We start from the raw sequence: 17514 nt of genomic DNA, 5'->3' as shown, positions 1-17514 counted from the left end.
AATTTCATTTTCAGAAATGAGTCGACATTCTGATTAAGTTTCAATAACATTAGTTCATCTCTAATTGTTTAAAATCAAACAGAATCCATAGTTTTCAAAAATATCACCGAAAACGTTTCATGTTTCAACGATAGCCAAGAGGAACCGGTGGAAAGGAAACATGTTCAAATTGGATTTAAATGTACAATTATATTTTTTATCGATTTAATTAGTTTGTCTGACTTGGTATTATGCATGTTACATGTTTGAAAAGGTTTCTTCGTAATGTTTTATCTAAAAAATCTTAAATTAATGGTGTCCACAATATGTCTTAAAAAATTGATATCAACTTATTTTGGACACCCCTCGATTTTCTTTCTTGACAGCTATATGTTTATCGAGTTAGAATAATCAAAAAGTGAAAAATTTCGTAACGGTAGGTCGCCTGCTCTTTTTGATCAAATTATTTAAAAATGTTCAAACCAATGGATGTCGAAAATCAAACGATTGAGGAACATTTTATTGAAGACTATAATATGACCAAAGAGGAGACTTCTGAAATCCAGGTTGAAGAACATTAAATGTTCTTTTGTAGTTCGAATTTGTTGAATTCGACGAGCTATATGTTGACAAATCTAAGAGACATATCACAGCTAAATAATGATAATAAGAGTGGGCTTGCTGAATTCCTAGAATCTCCTGAAACACTCACACGAACAGGAACATTACGATTCATGCGACGTACTCCTGGAAAGCAAAGAAAGAGAAATAAAGAAAAACTGAGCATAGAAAGAATAACAAGAAACCACCCCGCAAACAAAAGAATTAAAAATTAATATTTAAATAGTACAAGAAGATTCATGACGAACTTTGAACCTTGATTTATCATCCGCTTGAGGATGTTACTCCATAATACTGCTACAGATGAATTGTTACACGAAATATAATTTTGTTAACTCTAATGCATAACATTTAATGCTACTTTGCTAAGTCTGCAGTAACCTAATTGTACCGAAAGTTTTTCTATTTCTCAAAATGATAGAACTATAAAAATACTTGATGCAGTCAGCCTTCCATAGAAAGATTAATATAATATTTTTGATTGGCAGTCACTGATTTGCTTATGTTCTTCTTTCATGCATTAAATATACTGCAAAGAGAACGAGTCAGTAGGTCAGTTTAGTAGAAAAAACAAAATATATTCAGTCACATTCAGTGTGTCCAAAATATGCTTGGAACACTGTCCAAATTAGTGTGGAAGGGTCCGAAATGTTAAAAATTCATGCTGTGAAAAAAAGTCATTTTCGAGTTTATGTCAATGTATAAAACATCCATTGACAGTTTTCTTTCAAGAACAGTAATTTTGGAGCAGACTTGTGCACGTAATGCATTAAAAACATAGGCAAGCAAATATTGTTTGACGTTCTTGTAATTTCGCTTCCTCTAGGGGTCCAAAATTGGTTGGTTACTATATCTAGGAAAACTGATGCCATCTTCTCTTTGCTAGCATAAGCCATTTGAATTTCTGTTGAGAACAACGCAAGACAATCGTTCGTCCCTTTGCCTTTGCGGAAACCAAATTATGTATCTGACAGTAAGCCATTTGCTTTCGACAATTGTGTCGAGGTGAAACAAGATCATTTTCTCGAACAACTTTCGGATACAGGGGTGGCGTTACGCATCTCGATTCGATCAAAATTCTATCGACTCGACCTTGTTTAGCATTATGTATTTCGAACCGAGCTCGAAAGTAAATTTTCGTTCGAGTTTGCTCAAAAAAGTACTAGATTATCGAGAAGTGTTGGCATTATGGAACCATAACAATCGAACTCGAAAGCGACTCGAGTCGAACGTATTTGCTCGATAGTTTTATTGCTGTCGACTGTCGTTCGAGATTATGATTTGTGTTTGTATTTCGGAATACTTAGAGGATATAAAATTACCAAAAGGTGTAAAAAGCTCCCACGTACTTTGAGTTACTTTATGTTATATCTATTTTCGCCATCAGGTACATACTTTTTTGGAAAAAGTAATACTAAATATTGATAATAAATTATCTTACACCAAGTAATAATAAAAAAGTGTTAAAACAAATCGATGGAGCAAAGTGAAGACACCTTGACTTGTTTAATCGCTATTTGATAGATGTATAGAACCACAATCATTCTTGATTTCAATGTGGTGATTTAAACAATTTTATATTCGAATTGATGCATTTGTTCCCGACTATACCTCAATTGTTTTCAATATCACAATATAGCCTTGAATTCAATGTCATAATGTACGTTTTATACACCAACAGAATTAGGTGTTATATCGCCATTTGTATTAAATGCATGAAAATACAGAATATTATCTTATTTAGCAAAGAAATTTGAATCAAATTGAATTACTAGCAAATTTGAATGCATCAACCGATTGAAAATTATGCCATCTACAATTTCTGGAAACACTTCATTTTGATTGTGTTCTTCCTATCTCTAGTTGTGTGCTAAAACAGAATAATTAACTAAAAAGTACACGGACAACCCCGCAAACACGAAAACGCATTTTTGTCTAGACTATTTCAACTAAAAATAACTATTTTAACGAACTAGTTTTTAAATTTTTGCGTCATCAATTGCTGAAAAAAATTGTTGCTTTTGGAAGCTACAGGTTTCCTGAAAAAACCCTGAAAACCAAAATTTTAATGCAAAATTAGTCATTTTTATTGCTATGATTATTTTCCAAAATATATGAGAAAAGCTGTTTCGAAGTTGTGTTGTTTTAACCAATTATTTAGATATTAATATGTTATTTAATCTAAGAATAATTGTGAATAACTCATTCTGCAGATAATACATTCCATCGTGCGCCTGAGGTCCGAATAAGACACACTACCAGCTAGGCATTTTGATGTTTCGGTGCATCAACTTAAACAGCGAGATATATTAACCCTCAAAAAGGCAACCGGGTCTCAGAGGTCCGGCACGTTACAATTTTTAGTTACAAAAAAATGTGTATGCAGTATAAGCTTGGGCATGGAAATTTTGATAAGTAGCTTTGAAATCTATAACAAAAGTAAAGAATTGTGAAATTTTCATCTATGGAGTGATGCGCAGCTATGTTTGAATTTTTTACATGCACAAAAAGGCAAGCCGGGCCTGGCAGGCCCAGTGTGCATGCAATATTTACTAGGAATACCACGGGTTTTATACATTAATATTTATCTGAAAAAAACATTTTGATGAGTTCATCTTCATATTAGCAGGAATTTTTTTTCATGTTTTGATTGATTTTATCTTTTTATCTTTTCTTATAAGAAAAAAATCTTGAAAGTTTGAGCGAATACTATACATTTATTTTATAAGAAATGTAAAAATAGCATACGATAATGACGTGTGTCATATTTTTTGGGTAAATACTTTTATTTCACCCACTGTGGTCTACTTGACAATTATTTGGATACAACATAACCTAACTCTGTCGTTATTGTATATTTTTGTTGTCTATTCTTTGTGTTATAGTTGTCGTAATTATTCAAATTGTAAGATCTAAAAGCAACAAAAAATTGAAATGGCTATAAGACGATATGCCCATGTTTTCAATCGTCTCAAAGAATCTGAAATAATGGAAGAAATTCGAGCAAATTCAACAGCAGACGATTCCCAAACTGATTTGCAAAGCGAGGAAGAAGATGTGAATGATATTGCTTCCGACGATGAATCTGAATCAGAAAAATATGAATAAGTACTCCGATTATGCATCAGAAGAAATTATAGCAACCCAGAAACATTTATTGGTCGTGTTCAAACGAAATGGAGCTCAGAACCAATCGACAGTCGACGTAATCTTCCGAGTACTCACCTTTTGGAAAAAAAATTTGACCTGTTTACATCCATCGCCTTATACGCTGAAATCGGGATTTGCTGCGTGTTCGTACTCGTCATCCTGTAATTCCAGAACCGGAAGTCGGATCAATTAGAAATTCAACAGCAGCCAATGTGAATGCTGTACCTTTCATTTGAAACCAAGTTTGTAAAAATCGGTAAAGAATTCGCTGAGAAATAGGTATGACATTATCTTAGGAACTTGGTAAGATCCCCCGGGGCATCAAGAACCGCCATAGCTGGTCAATGTGGTCGAAGTGCCTTCGGTGGGTCATTAATGATCTAGACATGCAAAGCCAAATAATGTTGCACATATTTTAATATATATTGCATCATTTGGACATCATGGTGGTATCAGTTTCTATGGAAATTTGCTGTGTGATTGTACTCTTCAACACGTAACTCCAGAACCGAAAGTCGGATCAATAAAAAAAATCAATAGCGACCGATGGGAAGGCTGCACCTTTCATTTGAGACTAAATTTGTACAAATCGGTCCAGCCACCTCAGAGAAAAATCGATGAGATTGTGTACCACATACATACATCCATACATACACACACATACAGACATTTTACGATCTCGACGAACTGAGTCGAATGGCATAATAGATTTGGCCCTGCGGGTCTCGGTTAAAAAGTCGAAATTTCGACCGATTGCATAACCTTTCTATATGAGAACGGCAAAAAGGAGCTTGAATTTAGACGGGCCTGAGAGGCCCGGCTTGCCCTTTAATGTTAGGATTTTAGCTTGCCTTGACAAGGGTTAAAATTTTGTGGTAAGAAGTTTTCTTTTTTTTTTTATTTCGATTATAGAGGTTTTAACCTTAAGGTCATTCGCCTCTTCGGGTTAGAAAAATCTCTTATGAAAAATTTCTAACCCTATGTGCGGGGTCGGGACTTGAACCCAGGTGCGCTGCGTACAAGGCAATCGATTTACCAATACGCTACGCCCACCCCTGGTAAGAAGTTCAAGAATACAGTTATATCAAACTAAAATAATGCTCAAGCATTGAAAAATGTGGTGAGGGAGAGTGACGTGAACAAATTATTAACATGCTTTGGTCAATTTATTTACCACTATCACTATTTATGTTTTGTAAATTTGACGCTCATCGAAAAAAAACAAAACAAACTGCAATTTTGTTTACACTGAAAAAAATTCTTAGGAGGAATAAAAATTACCATACGATGAACAAAATCATTACTCGTTTTCTGCATTGAAGCATTTTCGTGCATTGTAAATAGTTCGTTTCGTTTAAAGGCATCTTGATGAACGAAAAGTTGAGTAGTTTTACATATTTAATGTACGGGTTATTCCATGTCAAAATTTACAACCACAATTTTAATTCCTACCAACATTTTTTATTGCATTTTTAGCACAAAATAATTTAAATCTTTTTTTTTGTTTTGGCTGAATACGATAGATTTTTTTCAAGTTATGAGTTTTAGAATTTTATGAATTGGACCATTTTTCAACCACTGATAACTCAGAAACTCTTAGTTGTTCGAAAAATTTATTAATAATAAAAAGTGCGTTTTCGAATGAGCTCACCAATAAAAATCTGATACAGTTTTTTTGTTATATATGTTATGAATTCTGCAAATGTTAGAAACATATCGAAAAAACAAGCTTAGCCTAATAAGTTTTTTATTCTATGAAAACATTTATTATTATATTGAGAACCTTATTACTTTACGAGATATTTCAATTAAAGCTGGCCAATAACATGGCGTTTAATGTAAAATTTCCCTTTTTAATGTTATAATTTAATATGTTAACATTTTGAGATCCACTGCAAAATTTTTACACAATATTTCTAACATGATTTTTATTATTTGAAGAAAAAATAAGCAAAAGATTTTATCCAACTTTTAAAAAAATTCTCATTTTTTCCGGCAAGCTCATGCGAAAATGCAACTTTTTATATTTAATAATTTAATCCGTGCATCAAATACTTTACGAGCTATCAGCGATTGAAAAATGTTCAATTTTTCTAACTTCAAAAGTCGAAAGCTCATACTTTGAAGAAAATATTATATTTAGCCATAACAAAAATACCTGTCAAATATTTTTAGCTAAAGAATGCATGAAAAAAATTTGGAATGAACTAAAATTTTATTTGTAAATCTGACGTTGATTGGCCCGTACGGTTCATAAAAGTTATCATCGATGTCTAAACTATTTTTCGTCAATGAAACGAAATGATTCGTTCTTTTATCAATTGTTTTATATAGTATAAATATTTTTGGAAAGGGTAAATTTATTTTTCGTACATAAAAGGAAAAAACCGTATTTCCGTATTACATCGGATCTTTTTGGATCTATGTTTGACAACATCGATTTTATTTCAAAGAGCTCGCCCCTATTGTGTACTAGAAAACATGCTATATTTGCGAAACTTATCCAAATATATTTCGATAACAAGCAACTAAAAACTAAAATTAAAGCAATTCCTATATTTTACCAAAGTTGGTTTTATGAAACTTATTCGTAGCAGAATTAAAAATATTTTTTCTCAGTGTATACTTTTATTTGACAGTTTTCGATCGAACAGGCAGTCGAAATCTAGTACCGCAATCTAACAAGCTCGATCGCTTGGTCGAATGCGGTACGTAATGCCGCAATTTAGTCGAAACGACTTCAAAACGTTTCGAATCGAGTCACTCGAATCGAGATGCGGAATGCCACCCCAGGACAGCATCGCAATCGGTCGATACGAATTGTGGTCGGAGTCTGGTTTTCCTTCACTTGCCTCCAATCATGAGGGACAATATTACCCTTAAGAAACTTATTAAATAAATTCCACAAGCGTCTTTTGGCAGAGTCTGGCAGATTCTTTAACAAGTTAAATTTGATTCTGTCTGGCCCTGGGGCTTTATTGTTACATAACAAGAGAGCAAGTGAGAACTCCACAATCGAAACGGTGTTTCGTTCGCGTTATCGCGAAGGGAAGCGGCGCGGTAGATCTTCTGTGCCGGGGCGGAATCCGGACAAACCTTTTTGGCAAAATCGAATATCCAACGGTTTGAATATTCCACGCTCTCGGTAGTACTGTTTCGGTTTCGTAAGCGCCGGGCCGTACTCCAAAGAGTGCTCATCGATGTTTCTCTCGTTAGTCCGTCGACGAACCGGCCCCAGTAGCTACGTATTTTAGCTTTTATCAAACTCTTCATGCGCGTTTCCGCCATCGCGTACCGTAGGTAGCTAGCTGGCAGCCCGTCGTTCCGGAAGGTCTTATACGCAGCGACCTTCTCCACGTACACGTCTGATCACTCTTTGTGCCACCATGGATTGGGAGGACGCCCGCGTGAGTTCGCGTCTGGTACGCGTTTAGTCTGAGCTTGAATCGCGGTATCGACAATCAAGCCAGCCAGGAACCCGTACTCTTCCTCCGGAGGAAGCTCTTGAGTGCGCTCGATTTTGTCGGATATCGCGGACGCGTAGCTCTTTCAATCAATATTTCGTGTGAGGTCATACGAAACATTGATTATATTCGGTGGCCCTGCACCGTTGGCAATATTAATTACGATTGGCAGATGGTCGCTGCCGTGGGGATCAGAGACTACCTTCCAAATGCAATCCAACCGCAGCGATGTCGAGCAGAGGGACAGATCTAAGGCGCTCGGACGCATTGGAGGGGCAGGAATCCGTGTCATTTCACCCGTATTCAAAATGGTCATATTGAAGTTGTCGCAAAGCTCATGGAGTAGGGTAGATCGATTATCGTCATGAAGGCAACCCCATGCCGTACCCTGGGAGTTGCAGTCACCTGAAACTAGCCTCGGTACGGGTAGGAGTTCCGCAATATCACAAAGCCGTCGGTGGCTGACTGAGGCTCTAGGGGGAATGTAGGTGGAAGCAATGCAAATGCCTTTGCCTTTAATTCTGGTTTGGCAAGCGATAACTTCAATGCCTGGTGTCAAAGGGAGGTCGATCCGATTGAAATAATAGCACTTTTTGATCCCCAAAAGTACTCCTCCGTAAAAGTTATTTCTGAATTGAGCCATGTCTCGTAAAGGGCAAATGCATCGCATTTCAAATTATTTAGTAAGATTTTAAACGAATCGATTTTCGGGATAATGCTTCTGCAATTCCACTGTAGAACAGTGATCAAATCTGTGACCTCGTTCGATGAATTAGCCATCGAAGGATACAATCGCTGAAAGGAGGGTGCATTTCACAGTAAACTGCATAAAAAATATTTTTAATGCGGGGAGAAAGCTTATCAAAATGCTTTTAAGTGGGTCAGAAATATTTAAAGCTGTAAGAATACGGTCCATAATGTCGTAGAAATTTATTAAGCCAGCGCTGTGGCTGAGATATGGGAACACTTGGGGTTTTTGATGTTCCTGGAAGTGCTGAGAACTGCTTTTCTGAGCTCAGGTTACTGAGACCGGGAGCGACATGCTTCGTTTTTGCACTAGTACTTCCTTGAGTAGTTATTTTAGGGGAGCATAGAGGAGACACCTTCTGGCCTTTACGACGAAGCTTGAGAGAGGAAATATTCCTCCTTTTTCTATTGCTTCTAGGCACAGCAGAAGATGTTCCCTCCTGGGGTTCATCACAGTCGCCTTCATCAGTAGACAAGTTGGTATAGATGGTCGTAGAGACAGGTGGCGTAGCTATCTTAAGCATTTCTGCAAAAGATCGCTTAGAGCATCCCTGAAGGGAGCGCTTAAGAGTCTCCTCGCGCTGTTTGTACGCGGGACTTGAACGGAGATCATGTGGGTTTCCCCCACAGTAGAGACACTTTTCGACATCTCCTCCACAGGAATCATCCGCATGATTCCTACCGCATTTCCCACAACGGGTTTTATTGCTACAATGGGAGGCTGTGTGCCCCAATTGTTTGCAATTAGTACAGTTCATGACCCGCGGCACAAAGAGTCGAACAGGTAGACGAACCTTGTCAAAGAGGAGGTAGTTGGGTAGAGCAGAACCGGCGAAGGTCACCCGATAAGAGTCTGAGTTGACGTACATTTTCTTGCCGTCAGCTGCGACTGATGCTGAATGCAAACGTTTGCATTCCAGTATCTTCACTGGCTTAAGCATGGGGTCTTTGAAACAGCCAGTCCTATATTTTAGCAGGTCCTCGCAATTCAGACTCGAATCGGAAACGACCCCACTGACTTCAACCCTGCTAGCTGGAATATACACCCTGTACTCCTTCGTAAAGGGCCCGTAGCCAGCAATATCGTTTGCCTGAGTTAAACTGTCAACAACCACCCGAAGCTTATCAGGGCGAATTTTGGATATTTCTGTCACGGCCGAATACCGATCCATCAGAACTCGAGAAATCTGCAACAGATTCAAACACTTTTTATCTTTGATCCGAAAGAAGATCACAAATGGCCCGGTGGCCGAGCTTGGATATAATTTGAGCCGGGGAGCCGATTTTGTTTCGACGTCCATCTCACCACTAGATGAACCGCCGTCAGGGGAAGTCATTTTTGCACGGGCCTATTGCCCAGTGCACGTTAGTAAGTCAACCAGGAAGGGGAAACTTAAACTAATACTTAACTTGCGTATGTAACGGTATCCAGACGGCTTACTAGAAGATCACTGCTTCACTGGTCACACACCGGCTAACGGTACTCAGAAACAGAAACACAAAAAAGGGAAAAAACAAAAACTTCGACTAGGCGTAGATATAAACTTTCAGTTTCCGGCATCGGGATTCAACGACAAGGGTTACAGATTCGGATGGATGTATTGGGACGCCAGGCGGTCTTCCTAGAGCCGGCAGGGGTTCGTCCAGATGAGCCTAACAGAAGGCGTAGATGGTGACCGGGAGAGAAGAGCAAACTTGCAACTTTCGGGCAAACGGGAGATCAGCGAAACATATTAGCGCCTCAGTATAGTAGGTCGGATTGGCGGATGGTATTCTTCGGACCCGCGGGGAATCCTTCAAGAGTCATCGGACCTCGAGTCGCTCTCGCTTCAGTTTCCGTAGTGGTAAGGGCGACGGCGGTTACATAGTGGCACTCTGGAGCTGATCGGTTCCACAAGGCAGGAAGAAACTTCTAAAAACGAGAAATAAAAGAGAGGGGCTAAATTGTGTATATTTATCGTTTTTATGGAAGTATAAATAAGGGTCATATAGGGGAAAGCGCGAATTGCCAGAATATCACGAACTGGAACATTGGACGGTCTACCTTGGGCCCAAAGGGAATCCTTTAACTGAGACCTAGCGTCACAATACGCGGCGCACACCCAGACAACGTGCTCGATGTCGTGATAGCCCTCATCACAAGCGCACAGACTACTCTCTGCAACCCCAATACGCCACAAATGCGCATCCAATGTGTAGTGGATGGACAAAAGCCGGGACATTACATGTATTTCGTTTATTTCGTTTGTTTGGAGCAGGGAAAAGCCCGTTCAAGCAGAACATAACAAATTCTCTCTTGAATAGGCATAAAACCTCCTCATCTTTTCGCATCAACAGATTACATCAAATCCTAATGATACACATAACATCATATTCAGCTTAAACTAACAGATATTCTACAGGTAACATACGCTAACAAAACAAACAAGGGTAAACTCTTATACTATGAACTAGATAGGATTCGTTTAAATTTACGGTTAAGTACAGAACGGGAGAGGTGAAAATCGAAAACATCACTACATTGATTAAATATGCGACAGAAGCTGGAAATGGGTTCATTATAACCATAGTTAGTCCGTGAAACAGGTAAATGAAAGAAATTATGGGTTCGCCAATTTCGGCTCCTGGTGTTGAAGTTTAGAGTCCGAAGAAGCTCTGGACAATCAATATTGGCTTTCATTAGATCAGAAGCAAATGAAGCTTTAGCGACATTTCGGCGAACACTTAGTGTATCAAGCTGTATTAAATTGCATCTGCTGTTGTAGTTCGGCAAGTTTTCTGGATCATTCCATGGGAGATGACGAAGGGCAAAGCGTACAAACTTGTGTTGGATTGCTTCAATTTTCTGTACACCATTCTGGTAAAATGGTGACCAAACAACCGATGCATACTCAAGGGTGAAGCGGACAAGCGCACAGTAAACCGATTTCAAGCACTGTATATTTTTAAAGGATTTTGTGACACGAAATACGAAACCTAAAACTTTGGAAGCTTTCGCGGTGATGTATGCGATATGTTCTTTGAACGATAGGTTTGAATCCAGCATAACCCCAAGATCCTTCACCACAGTTTCTCTTTTTAAAACTATCCCAGATAAATTATAATCATACGATAGAAGTGAACGTTTCCTTGAGAAAGATATTACCGAACATTTCGAGGCGTTAAGGACCATTCGGTTTGCTATACACCAGGTAGCAAAATTATCAAGCTGTGATTGGAGAAATTCCTGATCAGTTCTACTTTTGATGATGTGGAATAATTTGAAGTCGTCGGCATAAGAAAGTTTAGGGACCTCAATACTATTGTGAACATCGTTCAGATAAAGAAGGAAAATAAAAGGTCCGAGATGACTCCCCTGTGGAACTCCGGAAGTAGCGGCAAAAAATGATGATGTTGAATCGCTTATTTTCACAGCCATTTTGCGGCCGATTAGATATGATCGTAGCCAAAGCAGCAGTGAACCATTGAATCTGAGACGTTCAAGTTTAGCAACAGCGATACGGTGGTTGATCTTATCAAAGGCCGCAGAAAAATCGGTATATATAGCATCATTTTGATATCTCTGTTGCATAGCACGCGCAATGGTAGATGTGTAAAGGACAAGATTACTGCTGGTCGAGCGTTTTGGCATAAAGCCATGTTGTTCCTCAGCGATATAACTGGAGCAACTATGGGTTATGAACTCTAGAACGATAACTTCTAGCAATTTGGAAATAGCACACAGCGCAGAGATTCCTCGATAGTTGCTAATATTAGATTTGTTGCCTTTTTTGAATACAGGGAAAATATAGGAACTTTTCCAACAGTCGGGAAAGACACCTGATTGAAGTGATGAGTTGAAAATTAGCGAGATCGGCTTAGCAAGGGTCATCGAGCATTTTTTTATTATTAGAGAGGGTATTCCATCTGGGCCAGGGTTCGATGAGCCTTTCAATTTCACACAAGCATTGATAACGGATTCGGGCGTGATGAATGGATGTGCCCCGATTGGTGGGTGAGTGGGAACTTTATCAGTAATGTATGAAATCTCGACCCACATCCATCCTCCCGAACCAAGGCTTCGTTGACACTTTTGGGATAATCGAATGTAGCCATCGTCCAAGTTCCCCATTGCTCCACGAGGTTTGCCAACTGTTGAGTGTCCTCTGACGACATATACTAAAAAATTCGAAGCAGATTGGTCTTTCGTATTTGTCACCATCTAATGCGCCCTCCTTTGCTAAAGAGTCGGCCCGGGATAGAGCAATGAGAGGGGACCCAAACAAAGGTAATCTGGTAATATTTTTCAGATAACTTGCGCAGAGACTCCCGTATCTTCCCCAGAAAATATGGGAATTGCTTTTTAGGCTTCACCGCACGAAGAGCCTCGATAGAGCTGAGACTGTCCGAAATGATAAGGTAGTGATCTGTGGGCAATGTGTCGATGATCCCAAGGGTACACTGAATAGCAGCTAATTCGGCGACGTCAACTGAAGCAGGATCATCGAGCTTGAATGAAGCGGTGACATTATCATTGAAGATACCGAAGCCAGTGGACCCATCGAGATTTGATCCGTGGGTGTAAAACATTTTGTCGCAGTCGGAATTTATTATAAAATATATTGGGGATCACTTACGGGCGTATATGGTCCGGCATTCCACGAATCTCTTCCTTCATGGATATGTCGAAGAACACAGTAGAATTAAAAGTATCTAAGAGACGGACGCGGTTGGAACTATACGAAGAAGGATTGATACTCTGTGCCATGTAGTCGAAGTACAACGTCATAAATCGGGTTTGAGAATTAAGCTCGACTAGCCTCTCAAAGTTTTCAATCACCACCGGGTTCAAGATGTCGCATCGGATGAGTAATCGATATAAGAGTTCCCAAAATCGATTTTTCAGCCCGCCAGTACTTCAAGACTCATCGTATGGGTCGAGTGCATGCGACCCAAGGCAATGCGCAAGCAACGATACTGGATTCTCTCTAGTTTGATGAAGTGTATGTTCGCAGCGAAGCGGAAACAGAAACTCCCGTACTCCATCACCGACAATATCGTTGTTTGGTACAACCTGATCGGGTCTCCTGGGTGGGAACCCCACCATGTTCCAGTTATTGTCCGGAGAAAATTGATCCTTTGTTGGCACTTCTTTTTCAGATACCTAATGTGACATCCACAGGTACCTTTAAAGTCGAACCAGACCCCGAGATATTTAAATGTGAAAACCTGATTGATCATTACACCCATTAATAGAAGCTGGAGTTGTGCTGGCTCACGCTTCCTGGAAAAGACAACTAATTCAGTTTTCTCCGTGGAGAACTCGATACCCAGCTGGAGAGCCCAAGCAAACAAATTGTCCAAAGTATCTTGCAATGGTCCTTGCAAATCGGCAACTTTGGGCCCTGTAACAGAGCACCCCGTCGTACTGTTTCGGTTACGCATACGTCGAGCCGTACTCCAAAGAGTGCTCATCGCTGTTTCTCTCGTTAACCCGTCGACGAACCGGCGCCAATAACTGCGTTTTTTGGCTTTCATTAGACTCTTCATTCGCCTTTCTAACGACGCGTACTGTTGATAGCTAGCGGGCAACCCGTCGTCCCGGAAGGCCTTATATGCAATGGACTTCTCCGCGTACAGCTCTGAGCACTCTTTATCCCACCACAAGGTAGGGACCGTCCATGGGTATTCGCGCTGGGTACTGGTTTAGTCTGAGCTTGATTCGCAATGTCGAGAATCGAGCCAGCCAAAAACCTGTACTCTTCCCCCGGAGGAAGCTGTTGAGTGGATTCGATTTTAACGGATATCGCGGTCGCGTAACTCTTCCAATCAATGTTCCGTGTGAGGTCATTCGAGACATTGATAGTTTCTGATGGTCTTGAACCGTTAGCAATTGAAATCACGATAGGCAAATGATCGCTACCGTCAAGATCAGGGATCACCTTCCACATACAATCTAACTGTAGCGATGTCGAGCATAGCGATAAGTCCAACGCGCTTGCGTGTGCTGGTGGTGTAGGAATACGTGTCATTTCTCTCGTGTTTAAGATGGTCATGTTGAAATTGTCACAAATTGGATTAATGGAATGTAGATGGAAGCAATGCACAGGTCTTTGCCTTTGATTAGAACTTGACAAGCGACAAACCAAGCTAAAGCTTGTTGTCGAAGGCAGGTTAATTCGATTGAAAGAATAGCACTTTTCAATCTCTAAAAGTACTCTTTCACACGGGTTTTCTCGATCCACACGAATTATATTAAAGTCGTGGAAGTTGAGATTTATATCGGAAGCTAACCAAGTTTCACATAATGCGAAAGCATCACATTTTAAACTATTCAGTAAAAATTTAAAGGAATCGATTTTCGGGATGATACTTCTGCTGTTCCACTGCAGAACAGTGATCGAATCGATGACCTCGTTCGATGACTTAGCCATCGAAGAATACGATCGCTGCAAGGAGGGGCCATTTAGTAATCAACTGCTTCAAAAATGCTTGCACTATAGGGAAAAAACGTATCAGAAGGCTTTTAAGAGGATCAGTAAAATTGAATGCTGTGAAAATTAAGTTCACGATGTCAGGAAATTTCATTAGTCTGTTTGAAAAAGAGGGACACTTGAGGTTTCTGGTGTCCCTGGAAGTGGTGGGATTCAGCATTCTTTAGCATTTCTGCATAAGAGCGTTCCTTAAAGGAGCGTTCAATTTTATCCCCGCGTTGTTTGTACGCAGGGCATGATTGAAGAACATGCGAAGGGCACCCGCAGTAAATACACTTTTCAGTTACTTTGCCGCAAGAGTCATCCTCATGCTCTCCCTCACATTTGCCGCATTTTTTTATTTCCACAATAGGTGGCTGTGTGGCCCAACTGCTTGCAATTGCTGCAGTTCATGACCCGCGGTACAAACAGCCGAACAGGTAGGCGAACTTTATCAAGGAGGATGTAGTTGGGAAGAGAACACCCGGCGAAAGTTACCCGAAGCTAGCCTGATTGAGAGTAGGTAGTCTTACCTCCCTCGGTGTTTGCGGTATACAATTGTTTGCATTCTAAGATCTTAATCTGTTGGAGTGAGGGGTCCTTAAAGCAGCCAACCCCGTGCTCCAACAGTTCTTCGCATTTCAGGCCCAGTTCGGACACAACCCCATCGATTTCTACGGCCACACAAGGCATGTATGCTTTAAATTCCCGCGTAAAGGGCTCACAGCAAGCAATCGCGTTTGCCTGGCGGAGGTCATTCACTAGAATACGCATCTTGTTTGCCCGAACACGTGTTATCTGAGCTACGGCCGGGTAGTTAGCAGTCAGATCCCGAGAATGTTTCAAAACATTAACCGGTTTCTCCCCGGTCCGAAAGTACACTACACATGGCCCAGTGAAATTTGGAGGGTACTGTTTTATACGGGGGGCAATGCGCGTGTTAGGGAAATCAAGGACTTCCATGAGAATATCAGATGGTATTTCGCACTCGGCCATATAAGCACGAGGGCAGAGCGTTGTATATACGGGAATGTGTCTTATTATTAGATTACAAGGTAAAATAAAAAAGAGAAAAGGAAAGAAGGGAAACGAGAGGAAGACAAACAGACAAAACTTATCTGCAGTAACGTCGATTGTTCCGCATCAGCGAAAACAATACACTGGATTGGCCACTGGCACCAGCAGAACGGCAGCCAACAAACGAACAAAGGCTGACTTTCACTCACTGAAACTTACACACCGAACACCACTGTGAAGTATAACGATCTGCTCCGTTGATAAAGGGCGAACACGAAATTATTGCGACACATTCAACAGGGCATAACTTTTTTACCATTGGGTAAAAATCAACTAAATTTTGCACACTTTCTCATTGATGTGTATGGTGTTGCAATTAGTAGTTAGTATCTAAATTTTGCTATGCCTACATTATCCTAAACTATAAACTAACTGTTATACGCTTATCGTCTAAAAGAAAAAGGAGCATCTCTAATTGTTATCACATACACTGATTGTATGATAACGAAGTAGTGTGCAGATCCGAACGATAGTAGGTAGAAGATAGTAGGAAAAATTTCTGGCCAGTCAGTAGCCAACCGATTGCCTTTAAATAAACACGGCCTCTACACGCGCATCTTTTGCAATAAATCGGTGTATTGTTTAGCTTCAATAAAGTGTGATTATTATTCGGAACGTTATTCGGAAGTGGTACTTTTATTCGGAACCGAATTTCACCTATGAACTAGGATACAATTTTTGAAGGAAGTGGGACACTTTGGAGAAGGAACATCTACAGGAAAGGAAAGGATTGAACATCAGGGAACAGTGTAAGAAAGGCCTACAGGTCAGTAAAGGTAGAAAGGGATGTAACGCTGGATTTGGAATTGTTGGAAGTTAATGCCGATGGTGTTTGGGAGTTTTAACTCGACCCACGAACCGCACTCCATACATTTTTGGTGCCGTGACCAGGATCTGCGGTCAAGTTCGAGCCACATGCACCATTGTTCGATCGGTCATTGTTCTTGGCTTGGTCAAAGTAGCGCGCGCAAATCGCCATTTTGCTGGCACTTCTATCACCATCTAATTGCGCCATGAGATGCAGATGAAATATTTCCTGAGCATGAAAGTGCACTTAGCAAGAACACTGGAATAGTGCATGCAGAAACGAAGACGATTGAATACGTGACAACCTCTTGGAATGGTTGGCTACATATGGGATATTTTAACGGTGGAACTCGGATATTTTTTTTAAAATTAGACAAGGCCTATTGCATACAGGCCTCAGGTGAGTGCCTGTCCAATATATTTATACAGTTTTTGTGGTGTTACGCGGTGCTATCATCTCGTTGCATGTTCTTCGCTGGCGCTTTTGGAGGATACGGTGATTAGGCAGATGCATTTACTGTGCCAACGAAAGCAAGGATAATTACGATTACTTGATGACGTCACTGTATTCAACCATCCGGCGGACTTGAATTTGCACTCCAGGGTTTAGTCGATCAATTCGTACGGCGTATTACATAGGTTCATATTTAGAATTTTATAAGGCCTATTATTGAAAGGTCACAGGTGAGTGAGACTCCAAGTTTTTCCACCTGTGCTGCGGGTGCGCTTATGGATTTTTTCTTTTCGTGCCTTGGTGAAACTTGCTTTTGTGAGCTGGAACTGCATGTCCTTCTACCATTGTCAACGGAACATAGCATGAGATTCTTTTATTTCCCACGGGGACCGGAAGCCGATCAATATTAAATACAAGGCCTATCTTGGACAGGCCTCAGGTGAGTACCTGTCCAAAGAATCCTATTTTGGTTAGCGGTACTTCCTGGTTCCTTTTTGTCATTTTTGGTCTCCGGAGGATTTATTTGTGTTCCTGAGCTAGTGTTGGTAGTGGGTATGGCAGAACGATTGATAAAAGAAAAACGTGTTTAATCCACCTAACAGTGTGATGAGACATTTCTTATAACTCTTATCACTCTTCGGATATTATATCGTTTGAGAACATTTAGAACTTGATGCTTCGCGATGTTTTTGATAACACATACTACATGGGATAGTGGCAGGACTCAGAGAATCGCTCAAATCAGCATAGGACAAAATCAGTG

The sequence above is a fragment of the Topomyia yanbarensis genome, chromosome 2 (genome assembly GCF_030247195.1).
Source record: "Topomyia yanbarensis strain Yona2022 chromosome 2, ASM3024719v1, whole genome shotgun sequence".
Lineage (NCBI taxonomy): Eukaryota > Metazoa > Arthropoda > Insecta > Diptera > Culicidae > Topomyia > Topomyia yanbarensis.
The sequence above is the reverse complement of the archived record's forward strand: the minus strand, read 5'-3'. Positions refer to the sequence as shown.